At 40.1% G+C, this 19,979-nt stretch overlaps 1 pseudogene; it reads left to right on the forward strand.

The window, feature by feature from the left end:
- The first annotated feature begins 2,049 nt into the window (after window positions 1-2,049).
- LOC133746179 (probable pectinesterase/pectinesterase inhibitor 20) lies at window positions 2,050-3,958 on the forward strand (annotated as a pseudogene).
- The last annotated feature ends 16,021 nt before the right edge of the window (window positions 3,959-19,979 follow it).

Raw genomic sequence — 19,979 nt, forward strand, 5'->3', positions numbered from 1 at the left:
GTCGAGCTTTAATCATTTTAAAAATATAGCCGAGAATCATCATCATCGGATTCATCTCGGCTCGGCTTATTAATACACCTACCTGTTGAAGGAATATCGATTTAGTGTGCCTTATCAAACTAGGAGTAGCAATAGGAGAGAAGGTTCTAGATTTCCCAATCCTACACGGATTGGCATTCCTTGTAACATTAGAACTAGTACTTTGTAATCCCTATATATAGGGCTCCTATTCTCAATAATATGAACACAATTCTCTCATCATTCTCTCTCGAATCTATTTTACTTAAACACGTTATCAGCATGAGCCCTAACCACAAAACAAAAAACCAAAAACCAAAACCCGAAAATCTTCTTTCACCACCGTAGCCCCTAGCCCGAGCTAGCCGAGTCCTTCGCTGCAGCCTGCCTTTGCGCGCCCCTGCGCTCCTTCGCTGCAGCCTGCTCGCCCGTGCGCTTGCAGCGCCGTATCGCTGCCCCTGCAGCCTCACAGCAGCCCCTGCTGCCTTGAGCACTGCCCCTGCAGTCTTGCCGCAAGTCTACTGCCCCTGCAGCTCCGTTTCAGCCATCTGCTACGACCAAGATTGCAAACTGTTTGCAATCCTAGCTTAGGATTGAATGGCTTCTGCAATCCTAACCTCGGATTGAAGCAGTTTTCGGCCTTCATCCCTGCAATCTTTGGCAGCAACCAAAACACCTTGCTGCCATCACCACCGAGCCATCCAAAACTGCCTCCATCAATCAACAAATAATCCAAGCTTCCAAAAGTTCAAGAATTCAAGAATCAAGGTTTCAAGCCTCAACCAAACAAGTAAGTATTTACATTAAGGTTCCCGTTTTTCGAATTTAATTCCTCCTTCTTTTATTCGGGGACTTGAAAACCTCCCTTCTTCTACATCCCACCTTTCTTATAACGTGGGTTCGATCATTGAAAAGCGGAATCGTGGGGATTCACACAATTAATGAACTAAGAGCGTTCGTAAGACTTCGGACTAAGAGCGTCCGCAAATATCGATTAACGACCTTATAAACATCATTGTTTCGGTCTAATCCAATCATTCTTGGAAATCGATTTCTTGGTAGCATAGCTCGGAAATCTTATTATTTAATTAGTTGTCGTGGAAGTTTTAAACTCCGAAACTAATATACTTCTTCTTCTTATTTCAGGATGTCAAAGCTTGACTTTCCTATCCTTGACTCAACTGGCTCGGAATATCATAGTTGGGTCACGGATGTTGAGAACCATCTCACTTCAAAAGGGATCCTACCCGTAATTCAAGCACCAAATCCCGAGCTCATATTTGAGCGTACGACTACAAATAATGCCACCGCTCTCATCTTGATGAGACGCCACATGGATAAATCACTCCGATTGGAGTACATCAGCATGGCAATCAAGGATGCTAGAGAATTATGGGTTGCGCTAGAAGAGCGATTTGGTAATGTCAAGGATACCCTCCTCCCCGACTTGAAAGTTCAATGGAGCAATCTACGGTTCGCCGACTTCAAGTCTGTAGCTGGCTATAATTCAGAAGTTCTGCGCCTCACGTTTTCAAGGACCTTCCTAACCACCTCAATATCCTTTATATAGAATCCACCGATTTACAAATATCAGACTAATCAGAGATTGCTTCTTTCGACGTCAAAGTGCCTATGGTCGACCGAGCTCCCAATGATAATGCGGTTTTGCGTGGTATATGTTAATGAGTAAACCTAGTCAATTTGAGGAACCCTCGTGATCTCGATCAAAAATGTTAATGAGCAAACCCAGTCAATTAAGATACGTAGTCTAGTAAATGTACTCCACTTTATGTGTCATGTAATTAATGTAGTCTGAACATAAATTTTACTGAATAAACTGCAAGTATCATTCTCAAGAGCATCACACGTTATAATTTTTCAAAAACAATATTCTTTAACTTAAATAATAATCAAGTTGTATCAGCCTAATCATGCTATAAATAGGAAACAAACCCCCTTGACCAATTCACTTACTGCATTCCTCACAAGTCAAAAGGACTTCTCTCTAGCTACCCGGCCTTAACTTCTTCAATGGCTTCTAAGCTCTTCAATCCTCTTGTAACTTCATCATTTTCACTATTCCTCATCATTTTCGCATTGTTTATATCTCAAACTTCAGCTGCAGATGTTCCTCTCAGCATTTCTGTTCCGCCCGAAACCATATGCAAGTCCACTCCACACCCTTCTGTTTGCATTTCCGTCCTCCCTCACAAAAATGCCACTGTCTATGACTTCGGCCGCTTGTCAGTCCAACACTCATTCGTCCAATCCCAAAAGCTTCTGGATTTGATCAACAAATATGTTCAAGGTGGTTCCAGTTTATCACAGCTGGAAATCCAAGCCCTCGAGGATTGCAAGTCGCTTGCATTGTTAAACATTGATTTCTTATCAAACACTCTTGAAACTGTTAACAAAACAAGCGGTGTTCTTCCTAGCTCCGATGCTGACGATGTCCAAACCCTGCTTAGTGCCATCTTAACCAACCAGCAGACGTGTTCTGATGGCCTTCAATCTGTGAGTTCAGTCCAAAATGATCTCTCAGTATCCGTTTCTAATGGTACAAATTTGTACAGTGTCTCATTAGCGTTGGTTACAAAGGGTTGGGTCCCAAAGGATCACAAAAATAATGAAACACCAAACCAGTCGAAAAAGCATCTCAGTTTCCGAAAGGGGCGATTGTCACTGAAAATGTCAAGCGAAGCGCGTGCAGTTTACGACTCGGTTATAAATCGAAGAAGGCACCTTCTTCAAGCCGGAGATGAAGAAATTTTGGTGAAGGACATTGTGGTTGTGAGCCAAGATGGAAGTGGAAACTTCACTACCGTCAATGATGCTATCAATGCTGCACCCAATAACTCTGTTGCTAGTGATGGCTACTTCTTGGTATATGTCACTGCCGGCGTTTATGAAGAGTACGTATCAATTATATATATCAAAAAAGAAGTACTTGTTGCTGATCGGAGACGGTATTAATCAGACGATCATCACAGGAAACAACAGCGTTGGAGGCGGTTCAACCACCTTCAACTCTGCCACTTTAGGTGAGTTTCATGATAACACGGTACATTGCTAACATAAACTAAAAGAGTTTTTGAATTTAAAAGTGTGACACAGACTTTTACATTTACAAATGGATGACTAATAACAGTAACTATATCATATTGCAGCTGTGGTAGCACCAGGGTTTATAGCAGTCAACATAACTGTTCGAAACACTGCTGGACCAAGCATGGGGCAAGCAGTTGCAGTTCGAAATGGAGCCGACTTGTCAGTTTTCTACAGCTGTAGCTTTGAGGGATACCAAGACACCTTATACCCACATTCTATGAGACAATTCTACAGAGAATGTGACATATACGGAACGGTTGATTTCATATTCGGAAATGCTGCAGTTGTTTTCCAAAACTGCAACATATACCCTCGCCAGCCCCGCAAAGGCCAATCGAATCCCATCACAGCTCAGGGTCGAACGGACCCGAATCAGAACACAGGGACTTCAATCCAGAATTGCACCATTACAGCCGCGGCTGATTTGGCTTCAAGTAACTTCACTGTCAAGACATATCTTGGGAGGCCATGGAAGGAGTATTCGAGGACGGTTTACTTGCAGAATTTCATGGATAGTTTGATCGATCCTGCTGGTTGGCTCGCGTGGAGTGGAGATTTTGCACTGAGCACATTGTATTAATTGTACTCGGAATAATACAGGACCTGGATCAAACACTAGCAACAGAGTTACATGGCCTGGTTACCATGTGATCGGTGCAACTGATGCTGCCAACTTTACAGTCTCCAACTTCATATTGGGGGATAATTGGCTGCCTCAGACAGGGGTGCCTTACACTGGTGGCTTAATATGAGAAACTTGGTTCAAGTTTTCTCCGTGTTTTTTTAATGTTGTGTGAAGATCGTTAGTATGTTGAAACATAGTTTCCTATCTTTTCTTTTGTACAATCTGGAGACATTTTTCTCTTCAAAGTGAAATAAAATTTATGTTTGGTATCACAAATGGGGTTTCGTTTATGCTAAATTAATATATTTGTTCATTTAGTAAACCACCTCCATACAAAGATAGACTCACTTCTTGTAGATCAAGCTGTCGTGGTGGATGGTTTCTGGCTGGAGGGAAGTGTTGAGAGGAACGTCGGCAGATGAAGATTGAGAAATCAGCAAGGAGAAGAGAATGAGGAATAGTGATGATGAGAGAAGATTGAAGAGCTAGCTTATTATTAGAAGTCATGTTAGTGCTATGGATGAGAATGTGTAATAGGTCACAGGTATTTGTGTCTATATTTATAAAATGATGGTTGCAATTAACATGAGCACAATGCTATTTGAAAATAAGTAAATGTGCAAGACTTTTATCTTGCTAATGCTAGATGCAACGTACCCTAATAAACCTTTAACTTTAGACCAGATGATGAGCCAATTAATTTGACTTTTTTATTTTTTTATTTTTTTATTTTTTTTATAGGAATTGATATTATTAGATAACCATAGTCATAAAACATGTCAGAGTCTAACATGCACTTATACAAGAAATCTGGAAAAAATCAAACAATCTATCTAAGTCAATACTAAACTCATTAAAGTTTATGGGACGCTTACATGACTTAAGCCTAACCAAGTAAGAACAACCTCGCTTCATAAGGAAAAATCATTCATCTAGTCTAACCTGTCAGCATGCAATTATGGTACAAATAACAACTAGAATCATCTCAGAAAAGCATATAGAAGCTATTCCTACTTAAAAAAAAGGCTTGCATCCAAATGTCTAATAGCATAAAATTTAAATTAGGGCCAGCTCCTTCCCCTTAGGGTTGGGACCAACTACATCTTCAGTAGTTAACAACCTCAACAACATGTTGGTCTTCTTCCTCTTACTTGCAGTCTTCTAGTTTAATTCGTTGTCACCTTTCGAACCTTTTCCTTTCCCTGTCGTCCCATAAGGAAATTTGTTCAAACTTCCAACAGGACGTCCCCTCTTTTGAAAGATGTATTCACTTAATACAATGATCCAAGTGGTGAGCCCGTAGATGAATAATCTGTGCTAGGAGTTTAGCATATGTAATATTAAGTGTGGACAAAAGCGCAACATGTGACCAGCGTGTCGACGCGTCAACGAACACCATAAAATATCTAAATGGTCTGCAAGGTGGTTGAATAGGTCCACAAATATCCCCTTGGATTCTATGTAAAAATGACATGAGTTCTTTCGTATCCTTTGCGTAGGACGGTCTCGGTCCTAATTTCCCTAAAGAACAGGCTTTGCAGAACGAGCAATGGGCTTAAAAGCAACTAATTAGAATTTTTGTTGAGCCGGGACGCCATTATTGACGTGCGAAGCACATGAGGCAGGGAAGACGCAGTTTTTGGCGTCAAAAAGTGGAGTGGTGTGGCGGCAGCGGCCGGAGGCTAGCTAGGCGGCAGTTCCCGGGTTCCCATGAATCAATTTTTGATCCTTGCTTCGTACAGCTCCAAAGAAAGAATGTCAGTATGAAGTATTTAAAACACTAACCATCATATCACGACCAGAAATCTAATCCAAAAAGAAAATAAATTCAATCAAAGGTCGATATTCAATTCTTTAGGTAACCTCAAGTAGCCGTGACCAGGTAAGATAAGGTGAGATTTTGGTGAATCTGGGTTCACTTGAAAACACTTCTCTCATCCAAATTATGCCTATATCTCGCATTTAAATGCCATTACAAATATTTTTGGAAATATAAAAGACTCTAAAAATCTTTAACATCCATGTGGTCTCTTCCAAATCGATTTGAAGTCCTCAACCTTCAGCTCGACATCTTGATCTTCATGTTTCATGAGATGAGCTGCTCTTGCATTCCTATATGCCTTAAATGCTGCAGCTACATTCTCAGGTGCTTTACAAACTTTTTCCCAATGATCAGATGCTTCGCATCCAATGGTGGACCTAGAATTTCATATAATTGGGGGCGTATAATTTGTTTTTCTTCACCATTAGTATATAAATAAATTCAACAAAGTAAAAAATGGGGCGGAAGTGAAAATGGACACACACACACACACACACACACACACACACACACACATATATATATATATATATATATATATATATATTAGGCCTTCTCTGCTAAGGATATCGTTACCTTAGCTTATGGAACGGATTTCCATATTTTGACCACTTTTCGATCACATATTTACATCTTAACCATTCAGTTTGTAGGTCCTAATGTATAGATCACTTATACAAATTTTCAGCCACATTAATGATCGTTAAGGCATTCAAAACTACAATTTATAATTATGAACACGAACGGTTCCGGTTGGACAGATTCAGTTCGTTCATTGATTTAATCGAGTTCGATACCTTAACGATCATCAATTTAGCTGAAAATTTACAAAGATGATCTATACATTAGAACCTAAAAACTGAATGATTAAAATGTGAAGATATATGTTATCGAAAAGTGGCCAAAATATGGAAATCCGTTCCTTAGCTAAGGTAAGGATATCCTTACCTGAGAAGGAATGTGTGTGTGTGTGTGTGTGCATGTTTTTACTATCTAATATTTTCTTTTATAATTTAGTGGGCCAAATGAAACAGATCTAGGTGTAATAAACTGATAAGTGGGGCCGTAGATGTAATAAAATATTAAAACTTAATCATTTTGTTATATATATATCTCCAGGTATATATATGCATGAAAAAAAAATCCATTGGGCCCTTACTAGGTCCGCCAGCGTTCGTATTGGAAACACACTTCGTTATGGCTTGAATTAGTTTCCCTTGATTGAGGTGCATTTGCATATGCATTACGGCCCCTAGGGCCGCATCTCTCCTCCCACGGCGGCCACCACGGTCGCGTGTTTGCTGTTTGGTTTGACAGTTACCTTCTTGAGCAGAGCTATGGTATGGAACATAATGTCTGGATTGGTTATCCCTAAATTTAGGGTTTCGCTCGCGTTGACCTCTTTTAGGTCCGCCATTATAATTCGACTCCAAAATGGGCTTAGTCCCAACATGTCTAGAATTATAATTCTTCACGAGGATCTTATCGTGCTTCTCAACAACAGACATCACTGTATCAATTGATGGAACCTGGTGATCCGTCCAGCATTAACCTCAATTCGGTATTGCTTGGCTACTATCATAGCAGAGATGGGGAAGGTGGAAAGAGTCTTCTCAATCAATTTATTGTTTGTAATCGGTTTCTTTATAGCCATGTACTCAAGGTAAAGCAAGTCATCCATATGGCGCGTCATAATAATGAGGGTCTTTGCATTGTTTCATGGGACTCGTTGCTCAATTGAATCGTCAGGCACTTGGATCGTAGGAATGAATTAACCCTTTAGCTTGGAGGTGGTTTTCGACATCACTAACCCATTTGTGATATCCGGCACTACTTGTGTCCAATGGAGTATAGTCAAACTTGTTCAAGTTCGACATCCTAAAAAGGGGAACAAGAACAGGTTAATTTCGGAGCTCAAAAGCTTTCACGAAAGTAAATTAAATTTCTGAGCATAATTCGCTACCAAGAAATCGATTGCCAAGAAATATTGGATCAGACTGAAACAATGATGTTTAATGGTCGATCACTTTTAATATCTCCACGAAAAACTTGTTCGGAGGAGCACGAACCCTCATAGTTCGGTTCAATTATCCCACGTTATAAAAAAGGTGGGAGGTAAAAGAAGGAATATTAGAATCCCCGAATACAAAAAGCGGAAATTAAATTGAAAGCAACAACGTTTAATAGAACTTACTTGAATCAAACTGAAACAATGATATTTAATGGTCGATCGTTTTTAATATATCCACGAAAAACTTGTTGGGAGGAGCACGAACTCTCATAGTTCGGTTCAATTATCCCACGTTATAACAAAGGTGGGAAGTAAAAGAAGAAATATTAGAATCACCGAATACAAAAAGCGGAAATTAAATTGAAAGCAGCAACGTTTAATAGAACTTACTTGAATCAGACCGAAACAATGATGTTTAATGGTCGATCGTTTTTAATATATCCACGAAAAACTTGTTTGGAGGAGCACGAACCCTCCTAGTTCGGTTCAATTATCCCATGTTATAAGAAAGGTGGGAGGTAGAAGAAGGGATATTAGAATCCCCGAATACAGAAAGTGGAAATTAAATTGAAAGCAACAACGTTTAAAATAACTTACTTGGAATAAGGTTGCTTGATTTAATGCTTTTAAAGAGGCAACTAGATGCAGTAGTGCAACAGCGGTGCGGTGGCGTTCTCTGGTAGAGCAGTGGCGTATGGTGGTGGTGTGGTGGCGCACGGTGGTGGTGTGGTGGTGCACGGCAGTGACGCTCGGTGGTGATGCTCACGGAGGGTAGGAGCCGGTGTAGGAGTTTTAAGATTTTTCTAGAGTTTTAGCTATTCGATTCAGGGTTAAGACTTCATGCTGATAATGAGTTGTAGAATATTAGAGAGAAGAGAGATTCAAGAGAAAGTTGTAGTGCATTCCATTGATCATAGGGGCCTCTATTTAGAGAGGATTACAAGTAATATATTTGAGTACAACTAATTAATCCTATTCTAACTAAGATTAGGATATCCAGAAGATTCTAGCCATATTTCAACTAAGATACATAAACCTGTTTGGACTAGACACACTAAAATAAAATACGATTTCCTTCAACCAAAAAAAATTATTTAGTCCCTGTTTGCTTACTTAATTCTGCTGCTGTTGCATGGTGGAAGAAGTCATTTTACATAAAGCCTATTGTTTATAGACTGAATTATATTGTCCTCTATGATAGTATGAAGGGATTCTTGGGAATTGAGTAGCTTGAACACGGATTTAGTGTGCTGGAGTACCATTAAAATGATGTATTGTATATATATATATATATATTACCTAGAACCCGGCCTACTCTACTTACTGCTTTCCTTATTCTACACTCTATGAGTCTATGTCATTCATTCCCTGATAATATACAGAATTACAATTACAGGTTGAGCACCAAGTTGAACAAGTTGGATATAATAATCTATGCAATTACAATTACAGGTTGAGTTAAAATAAGTTCATGAACACACCAAGTTGAACAAGTTGGATATAATAATCTATGCAATTACAATTACAGGTTGAGTTAAAATAAGTTCATGAACACACCAAGTTGAACAAGTTGGATATAATAATCTATGCAATTACAATAACAGGTCGAGTTAAAATAAGTTCATGAACGCACCAAGTTGAACGCACCAAGTTGAACAAGTTGAACAATCTATGCCAGTTTGTACATACTAGAACGTACTGCCTATTTTTACTTAAAATACTGAGACCAAGAGAAGGAAATACAGTCATGACCCTTATATTCCAAGTCATTAAAACAAAAAAAAAATTTACATCTGCGAAACTAATTAATAACATCAGCTTGGATAATGAGGTTGATAACTTGATATAAACGTTAATTTGCTCTTCTTCTTCAACGGTCAACCTCATTAGAGCACTAGGTTCGCAGCAACAAATAATTGAGGTCATTTTCTTGATTAAGCTTTTTTCAATGTGTGCCTAGACTCAAAGCTTATACTTCGATTACTTATATAATATTTCCAACGTTTATAATTGTTGTGATTAAACATATATCAGACCCGCAGCATCATCGTGAGGTTTGATGCCTAGTTAAGACTAATTTTTTTTTTTAAATAGGATTTGATATTATTAGTCATCAAAGCCATAAAAACAGGTCAAAGTCTAACATGTACTTACATAAGAATCCGGTGAGACCGGATAAACCTATCTAAGTCAATACTAAACTCATTAAAATCTAAAGGGACGCTCGCCGGAAGCAAGCCTACACAAGCAAAAACAACCTCGCTATTATAAGGAAATATCATTCATCTAGTCTAATCTGCCAGCACACTATTGTGGTATAAATAACAACTAGAAACATCTTAGAACAACTCATAGAGGTTACTCCAACTCCATAAGGCTTGTAACCAGATGTCTAAAAGTGGAGAGACTTAAGAAAATGCTAGCTCCTCCCCTTTAGGGTTGGAGCCAACAACTTCGGCAACAGGTTGGTCTTGCTCTTCTTGTCCAAAGCCATTGTAGTTGACTCAACTAGCCCAAGCACCCCTCAGACCAAGTTTGAGCCCAGGCCCAACGACCCAGGCCCAAACCCGATCGAAAGGGAATCCGGCCAGCCTCTGTTTCCGCCAGGCCATCCGGCGGCCGGCCGTTCCACCCTTTTATCAGGCGCTGGAGTACCCTGAGTCGTCCGGCAGAAGACCTACGATCTGTCCTCGATTCCTTCCGCCTTGTCAGCAAGAAAACCCGATCGAAGAACGATCTGCTCTCAACTACGATCTGCGCTCACCTTAGTGCGTATATTCCTTCCGCTGGCTCCGATCTGGTATGCCGGATCTGCTCTTCCTCGACCTCGACCTGCAACGACGCCGACTACCCCCGAGTGACCGTCGCTGCTACTCTAAACGCCGGCCTCCGTCCGCGTCAATCGAACCACCGATCACGATTTCCTTCACACACAGTTCCTCCTTGTAAAAGGATGGTAGCCAAACTCACCCTCACAAGGATCCCCGTCGACCTCGAGCGTCGACACTGAGCACGGCGTGAAAATCCGCCGTCGAAGCTAGGCTGACCAAGGCCGCCGCTAGAAAAACCCTAGTTAAGACTAATTATGTTAACCCTTGAAAGAAATAAAGAAGGAAAATGAAAATGAACAACAAATACAAAAACTCTATATTCATCTTACAATAACGTTCACTTAGTCAACCACTCACCAGAATACTCATGGTCAATCATATTGCTTAGTTCTAGATTCAATGTTGCAAAATATATTAAATCTAGTTGCTAATCTAATGATGATTGCAATTGACAATGATTTTTAATATTTGACCAAGAAAACACCACTCATTTATTTTAACTATCTCTAAATGTGATCGAAAAGTGGGTCTAACACAAAAGTCATCTATTAGTCCTCATTAGAAATGCTCCCCTCTTTTACTTGCACATCCATCAAATGTGTAGTTTCTTTCTAGCTAGCTAGTATCAATCTAAATACAACATCATTTGATTTGGGGATTTGCTCCATTCTTAACATATTACATTGCAGAAAACTACATATTACTAGGAGTTTCTATACAAAACTTAATCTATATATGGGTTCCAAGACACCCCATCCTTCAATAAAAGCACACGTGATTAAGAAAGCTAGCTAGTATATTTGATTAACTTACTGGTGCAATCTTTCTCAGATACATATGAATGAATAGGTCAACATATATAGGACATGAATTCAAACATCCACTATTCTTGACCCGCATATTAGATCTATTATCTGCACGTACATTTGAGCGCCAGACCTTTATTTCCAGTCTTTAGAAGCTTGATTACGTTTTCTGGTTTGACTTGATTGAGTTTTCCGAATATTGAATATAACCTTCGCATTCAATGATGGCATGATACGTACATATCTATCAGGTATTCAGGTGGCATTGGTGAATGGTGATCATAATTTTATTGGCGGGAAGCCAGGTACAGGACGGCGGATTTGAACACCGAATATAACTATATATATTAGGAAGAAAGAGACTAGATGGGAGGTGGTGAATTCACCTATCACCATTGATTACATGAAACTAATAATTTGGTTGTGTCATATGAAATAATTGTACAATTTTTTTTAATATATAGAAACGTCAACAAACAACGAATAAATTCACAAGTAAGAATGTATAAGAACTAGTTCGTGATTCAAACTTATAATGTTTTACGGAACAAGCTATGGTACTGTGATATTTATCAACAACTCAATTTACATTTATTTGAACAAAAATTACAATTTATATGAATCAAAATTACAACATTGAGAACAAAATTATCGTACTCATTTACACTATTAACATATAATTAAACAAAAATTACAACATTGACAACGAATTTGTTCAAAAACTTGTAACAAGGTCGTAGGTGGTATAATTACCATTAATAGAATTAAGTTACTAAAAATAGGACTCAACATTATCACTTTGACAACAAATTTATTGTCACATTTATAAATGTGTGTATGACACACATGTATGTGTTATAAGAATTTTCCATGTTTTAGTTACAAAGTAAGCCATAATGCCCACTAGATCAAATGGTACTGAATAATAATAAACAACCTTTACCGAAGAATTAGTACAGGTGCAGCCTCTAAACTCGTTGTCTCTAGCAATGACTTTTAAACTGTCAGTTCGGTATGAGAAAAACCTTTTACTGTTGATAAAAAAGAGAAATTACTATATATGTACTACTGTATGTTGGACATTCTATATCAGGTGATCTTTAAACTGAGAAAGTATATATCAAATATGTAATCTCTACTCTCGAGTTGCGATGACCAATAGATTGCCTCTTGATGATGAAAAATGTAGGAGATGGACTTTTATTCATGTAATAAACAATGCTGTGGATATCTCAGTTTTCCTCGTCTAAAGTCAATATTGAAAATCTTATACAGTCAAATACTGTAAAATCTTACACTCCCTATCTTCATTCTTACACGTAGATTTGCAGTCTGCAATTTGAAGACTTCTTTTCTTGCCATTTCGTCTTTTTCATGGCCAGTGCACTCCTTTTTCTACAGAAAAATTTAAGCTGTCGGGGCTGTTTTAGAAGATAGGTAAAACACTTTCTCCCTGTGAGCTCATGGGGCATCTGTCATCTGTATATAGCACCTGAATGATATGAAAGCATTCTCAACTTTGTCACTCACTTCTCTAGACCCGCACCACAGCACCAGTAAATTCAATCCTTGGTTGTGACAAACAATAATATGGGAATAATGTGATATCTGTATTCATCTCTCAAGGAGGTTTATATAGTGTTACACCAATGTACACAAAGGAAAGTAATTAATCCTAATCTAATTAAGTCAACTATAGCACTAATGCTAATTGATACACAAATAAATCTGAACGATACACAAGATAAATCATAATAAAGTTAATTGATACAGCTCATGTCAACACTCCCCCTCAAGTTGGTGCACAGATGTCTCGAATGCCCAACTTGTAAAGTGAGCTGTGGAATATCTTACCAGAAACAGCTTTTGTCAGAATATCTGCAAGTTGGTCTCCAGTCTTCACATGGGGTACATCAATAATCTCTGATTCTAGCTTCTCTTTGATAAAGTGTCTATCCACTTCAACATGTTTTGTTCTGTCATGTTGAATTGGATTATGTGCAATGTCTATGGCTGCCTTGTTGTCACAAAAGAGATTCATAGCTTGTTTGGGCTTGAACCCTAAGTCCTTCAGTAAGTTACGTAACCATAACATTTCACAAATACCTTGGGCCATTCTTCTGTACCCTGCCTCCGTACTAGATCTGGCAACTACTTTCTGTTTCTTACTCCTCCATGTCACAAGGTTACCTCCCACAAATGTGAAGTATCCTGAGGTTGATCTTCTATCAGTCATACATCCAGCCCAATCTGCATCAGTATATCCAGCCACCTCTAAATGATTATTCTTAGAAAACATGATCCCTTTGCCTGGAGCAGACTGCAAATAACTAAGAATACGATATACTGCATTCATATGGTCTTCACTTGGAGCATGCATGAATTGGCTCACCACACTAACAGCATATGCAATGTCAGGACGAGTGTGAGAGAGATAGATAAGTCTGCCAACTAGTCTTTGATATCTCTCTCGGTTAGTAGGCACTTGATCAGGGTATTCTGCTAACTTGTGATTTTTCTCCATAGGTGTATCTGTAGGTTTGCAAGCCAACATGCTTGTTTCAGTGAGTAGGTCTAAGACATATTTCCTTTAAGATAGAAAAATGTCTTCCTTTGATCTGGCCACCTCAATGCCTAGGAAGTACTTCAATCCACCAAGATCTTTCATCTCAAACTCAGATGATAGATAAGCTTCCAACTTCTTCACTTCTTCCTGATCATCTCCTGTCACTATCATATCATCCACATAAATAATCAAGGCAGTTATCTTATCCCTTCTACGCTTCAAGAAGAGAGTGTGATCTGAGTTACTCTGCTTTTAGCCAAATGCCTTCATGGACTGTCTAAACCTTCCAAACCATGCTCTGGGAGATTGCTTGAGTCCGTATAGAGACTTCTTCAATCTGCAGACCATTCCTTCCTGCGAAGGCGCAATGAACCCTGGGGGGTAGATCCATGTATACTTCCTCTTTTAGATCTCCATGCAAGAATGCATTCTTCACATCAAACTGCTTCAGTGGCCAATTCAAGTTCGCAGCTAGAGACAGTAGTACACGGATAGTACTAATCTTGGCTACCGGTGCAAATGTTTCCTGATAATCAATACCATATGTTTGTGTGTAGCCTTTAGCAACTAACCTTGCTTTGTACCTGTTCAGTGTCCCATCAGCAACATATTTCAAGGTATAGATCCACCTGCACCCCACTGTTTTCTTTCCTTGAGGTTTTGGTACTAGCTCCCATGTATCATTCTTCTCCAAAGCTTCCATTTCAACCTTCATTTCCTCAGTCCATTTGGGATCTGCTAATGCTTCCTGCACTTTATTTGGAATGACAATAGTAGATAATTGAAACACAAATGATGCATATGACTCGGACAACATATGAGTTGACACATAATTACTTATGGGGTATTTGGCTTTGGCTTTAAGATTTGGCTCATACTGGGCTTTAGGCTTCCCTCTCGTTGTTCGATCTGGCAATTGATATTTGGGGGGCACACTTGTTTCAGTGTTGGGTTCTATTTCAGGGTTAGCCTCATTATCTATGATAACATTAGGCTCATGATCAAGGACATGTTCATCATTTATAACAATATCTTACTCAAGTTCAGGATTTAGACTTACCTCGGGAGCATCCTCATGAGAAATAGGGACCGACGTGGTAGGAGTAGGGGGGTCTTCAGTTGAATCTGGCAAGACTGACTGAGTTTAATCATTAATTCCTGTTGCTGGTGCTTCTAGATCCATTTGATTTCTTTCTTGTACAACAATTCTTTCTTCCACAACAATTTCTGGTACTTCCAATATTGAAGAAGACTGCTCTTCTCTAAATGTACTCTCCCTCTGAAGAGAAGTCTTCGGGGCAAAGAAAAGTTGTTGCTCACAGAATGTCACATCCATGGTAACATACAATTTTCGGGTAGAGGGATTGTAGCACTTATATCCTTTCTGGGTAGAACCATATCCCATAAAAACACACTTTTCAGCACAAGCATCCGACTTGGTTCTCTGATTACGAGGAATGTGTCTATAAGCCACACAACCAAACATCTTGGGTGGGAGGGTATGGAGTGGTGGTAAGGTAACAAACTGGCCAAGAGCTTCAAGTGGTGTTTTTGGATGTATCTGTGCATCCTTATTTGGTGCTTTAAGGGCTTGTGTAGGTAGGCGATTTAGGAGATAAACTGTGCTAAGGATGGCATCACCCCATAAATACTCAGGCATGTAGGCTCCGATTAACATGGAGCGGGCAACTTGGAGGATATGTTAGTTTTTTCGCTCTGCCACACCATTTTGTTGAGGAGTTTGGGGACATGTAGTCTGATGGATAATGCCATGGTTGTTTAGGTAATGATGGAGGGCATGGTTCATATATTCACCACCATTATCTGTGCGGAAGACTTTGATGGGAGTCTGGAATTGGGTTTGGATCATAGTATGGAAGATTTGAAACACAGAACAAACTTCACTTTTATGCTTCAACAAGTAAACCCAGCACATTCTTGTACAATCATCCACAAATAATAGAAAATACTGCATACTAGAAGGAGTAGCTGGACATGGCCTCCATACATCTGAGTGGATCAAATCGAATGGCATGACACTGCAAGAATGGCTGATGGGATAGCTAGCACGGCGGCTCTTTCCTTGGATGCAAGTCTCACATTGGAAATCCGACTCCGTGCATGTTTTGAACATGGTAGGAAGCAAACGCCTCAGGGCTAAATGATGGATGTCCCAATCTCTGGTGCCACAGCCATATGTTTTCTCTCTCCTTTCCCGGTGAAGTATCCTTCTGAATATGGTGTACTTCACTTGCACGGAGGTCACCAGCATGTTTCATTTCCATGTAGTACAATCCCCCCTTCTCAATACCACGACCAAGAATTTCTCCTGTGAGGATGTCCAGAAAGACACAACACCATGGATAAAGGATTACACAACAATATAATTGTTTAGTAATTTGACGCACAGACAACAAGTTATTCAACAAAGAAGGGACAATTAAAACTGTATCTAAGGTTATAGAGGGTGTCAAAGATACAGAACCAGCACCAGTGATAGGACATGCGTCACCATTGACATTAGTGACAGCTGACATACGGGCAGGGGATAGTTGTTGGATGACACTAGGATCATGAGTCATATGATCAGTTGCACCTAAGTCAATTATCCACATATATTTTCATTTAAAGTTTGAATTTTTCAAAGGGTAGCCATGTGTACCTGAGTTAGCTTGAAAAGCTGTAGCGAATGCAGGTTCATGGCAAAAGTACTGATTTACCTCATTCATCATTGAGGACATTTTAGAGAGAGACGTCTTGTCCGTACCAAATATATATTTCCTCACACTTTTTTATTGAGCTGCCCTTTCAAGTTTTCAACTCAACAACCTTTTTTTTTACTTGTCCTAATTTTTGCTTGAGCTGCCCTTTCGAGCTTTCAACTCAACGGACCTCTCCCTTTTTCTTTTTTTTCCTTCTTTCTTTCTTTTTTCAATAGCGGGTCAAGCTGGAGTGGGTCGGATCTCCAGAGTCTTTCAATAGCGGGTCAGGCTGGAGTGGGTCGGATCTCCAGAGTCGGGTCAGTACTGAATCGGTTCGAATCCGGTCGGAGTGGGTACTGATTTTGACGGCAACTTCGACTGGGTATTCTGGATCGGAATTTCTGGGAATTCTGAGTGAGTTTTCAGTTCGCCGGGCTGGGTAAAAGGGCGCTGGTGCTGTCGTCTGAATGAAGGTCTGGCGGTCTGTCCTCGGTCATCTGCGTCTGGGCGGTCGAGGTCTTTGAAGTCTGGTGGTAGAATGCCGGCGTCGAGTTCTGATGTTTCCGGTCTCAGTCCAGCGGAGGTGTTTGGTCTGTGACCGATGCTTCGACGATGCAGAGGTGGCGAAGTTCGTCGGTCAGGCGGCAATCTGGCCGGAAGTCTTCAAGATGTTGTCGAGGTCTAGTCTGGTTCGAGGTTTTGGGTACGGCGACGATCAGTGCAGACGAAAGTCTGGGTTGCCGATGAGTTGCCGGCGGTAGTCTGGGGTCGGGTTCCGATCTGAGCTGGGTCCTCGGGTATTAGGTATTGTATTTGGTATCGGGTATGATATATTTGGTATAGTATGGTATTGGTCTTGTATTGGTATGAATCTGGTATTGGTCTTCGTAGTGGTATGAATCTGGTATTGGTACGGGTATGATAAATTTAGGTCTCAAGAGCGTATTGCTCTGATATCATGACAAACAATAATTAGAGAATAATGTGATATCTGTATTCATCTCTCAAGGAGGTTTGTAACACTATATACCCATGTACACAAAGGAAAGTAATTAATCCTAATCTAAGTCAACTATAGCACTAATGCTAATTGATACACAAAATAAATCTGAACGATACACAAGATAAATCATAATAAAGTTAATTGATACAGCTCATGTCAACAGGTTGTTAAAGAAGTTGGTAATAACAAAAAGGCATTAATGCTGCATAACTCAGGACATGAGAAACTTTCGCTATACGAAATCTATTCAGTCACGATTCTTTAAATAATGATGCAAAACTAAGGATCCTGAGATATGTTGGGAAAAATTCATCAACGGTGTCTGGACACTTAGGGGACTTTCAGAATGATACCTGAACTTACAAAGTTATCAATGTGATACCTGGACTCATTTTTTCGTATCAACATCGTACCTATGACCAATTTCCGTAACGGCTCCGTGACGGAAATTGGCCGTAGGTATCACATTGATACGAAAAAATGAGTCTAGATATCACATTGATAACTTTGTAAGTTCAGGTATCATTTTGAAAGTCCCTAAGTGTCCAGACACCGTTGGTGAATTTTTCCCAATTTTGCACGTGCGATGCACGTGAGTCACTTAATGAAAACAAAAATACCGATTTACCCTCAAATTCTTTCTTTCTTTTCTTTTCTTTTTTTCTTTATTCTTCTTTCTTTCTGTCTTTCTTTCTTCTTCTTCTTTTATGGTTTCTTCTTCCCCTGATTTGAATCATCAAGATTCAAATCATCTTGCTCGTTCGATTCCCACCGCCGATCGCCGATCAAACACCGCCACTTCGTCTCAATCCACCTTCATGCACCACAGATGTTTCTGGTTCCCCCAACTTCAAATCCTATAGCAAATTGAAATTGTGCATTGAGGCTTCACCGCTCACTCCGAGTTCATCCCCGCCGCCGCCGCCAATGACTTGACCACCACCACTCTCGTCCTCTCTTCCGACCCCCTTTTATACACCGTTGCTACCCACCATTGTGCCTCGCCGATTAGTAGACAAAGAACTCGGAGCCTCCACTATCGAGAAATTGAGGCTCACGTTCTGCGTATCCTGCGCGGCGGATATCGGCATCGTCGGAGAAAATGTTGTATGAACATAAATTTAGTTTGGGTTCCACGGTGGCAGCTAGTCGAGCTCGTTGATTGCGGCCTTGGCTTTCTTGATTAGCCAATCGACGACCTTGCTAGGCTGGTCGTATCCAAGCCGGTCCTGCATGTCGTAGAATTGAATGGCGGTGTGGGCGACGAGCCTGAAGCTGCGGTCCCTGGGGCCTTTGGTGGTGCAAACCTTGCTGTGGCGGTCCTTCCAGCTGGTGGCCCTTAGAATGTGGCCTTGAGCCTCCACGATTTCGCTAGCGGTGGAGGAAGAAGCAGTCCTTATCCCCAAACCCAATCGAGAAGCAGCGGAGGACGACGTTGTTGTGCGGTGGTGGAGGTTGTTGTGGTCAAGTCATTGGCGACGGCGGCAGGGATGAACTCGGAGTGAGCGGTGAAGCCTCAATGCACAATTTCAATTTGCTATAGGATTTGAAGTTGGGGGAACTAGAAACATCTGTGGTGCATGAAGGTGGATTCAGACGCAGCGGCGGTGTTTGATCGGCGATCGGCAGTGGGAATCGGTCGAGCAAGATGATTTGAATCTTGATGATTCAAATCAGGGGAAGAAGAAACCAGAAAAGAAGAAGAATAAAGAAGGAAAGAAAGAAAGAAAGAAAGAAAGAAGAATAAAGAAAAAAAGAAAGAAAGAATTTGAGGATAAATCGGTCCTTTTGTCTTCATTAAGTGACTCACGTGCATCGCACGTGCAAAATTGGGAAAAATTCACCAACGGTGTCTAGACACTTAGGGACTTTCAGAATGATACCTGAACTTACAAAGTTATCAATGTGATATCTGGACTCATGTTTTCGTATCAATGTGATACCTACGGCTAATTTCTGTCACGGAGCCGTTACGGAAATTGGTCATAGGTACGACGTTGATACGAAAAAATGAGTCCAGGTATCACATTGATAACTTTGTAAGTTCAGATATCATTCTGAAAGTCCCCTAAGTGTCCAGACACCGTTGGTGAATTTTTCCCAGATATGTTTTATAACTAGGCTTCTGGTTTTCTTCACAACAAATAGATAAAGCTGAAGCAGAAGAATTCAGTCTTTCAATCATAATGCCTAAAGCTACTCAAAAGTGCTGATTACAAGTGAGTTTGTTAGTTGGTTTCCAATTTTTGACCAGTTAGTGTGTCACTATCTGAGTCTGATGATTGTATCTCAAGTAATATTGTAGCCAAAAGTAAGTATCATTATTCCAGATATGAATGGGGAACCATAAAAAAATTCACCTCTAGAAGGTCCAATACAGGATTTTGATGACACTACTACATACATTTAAATGCACCAAATCTCCTCCAAAACATGCATGGTCAGAAGTTTTAGTATAAAGGACATAATTGATAAGAGTGCATGAAA

This window comes from Rosa rugosa, chromosome 4, assembly GCF_958449725.1.
Source record: "Rosa rugosa chromosome 4, drRosRugo1.1, whole genome shotgun sequence".
NCBI classification, from domain to species: domain Eukaryota; kingdom Viridiplantae; phylum Streptophyta; class Magnoliopsida; order Rosales; family Rosaceae; genus Rosa; species Rosa rugosa.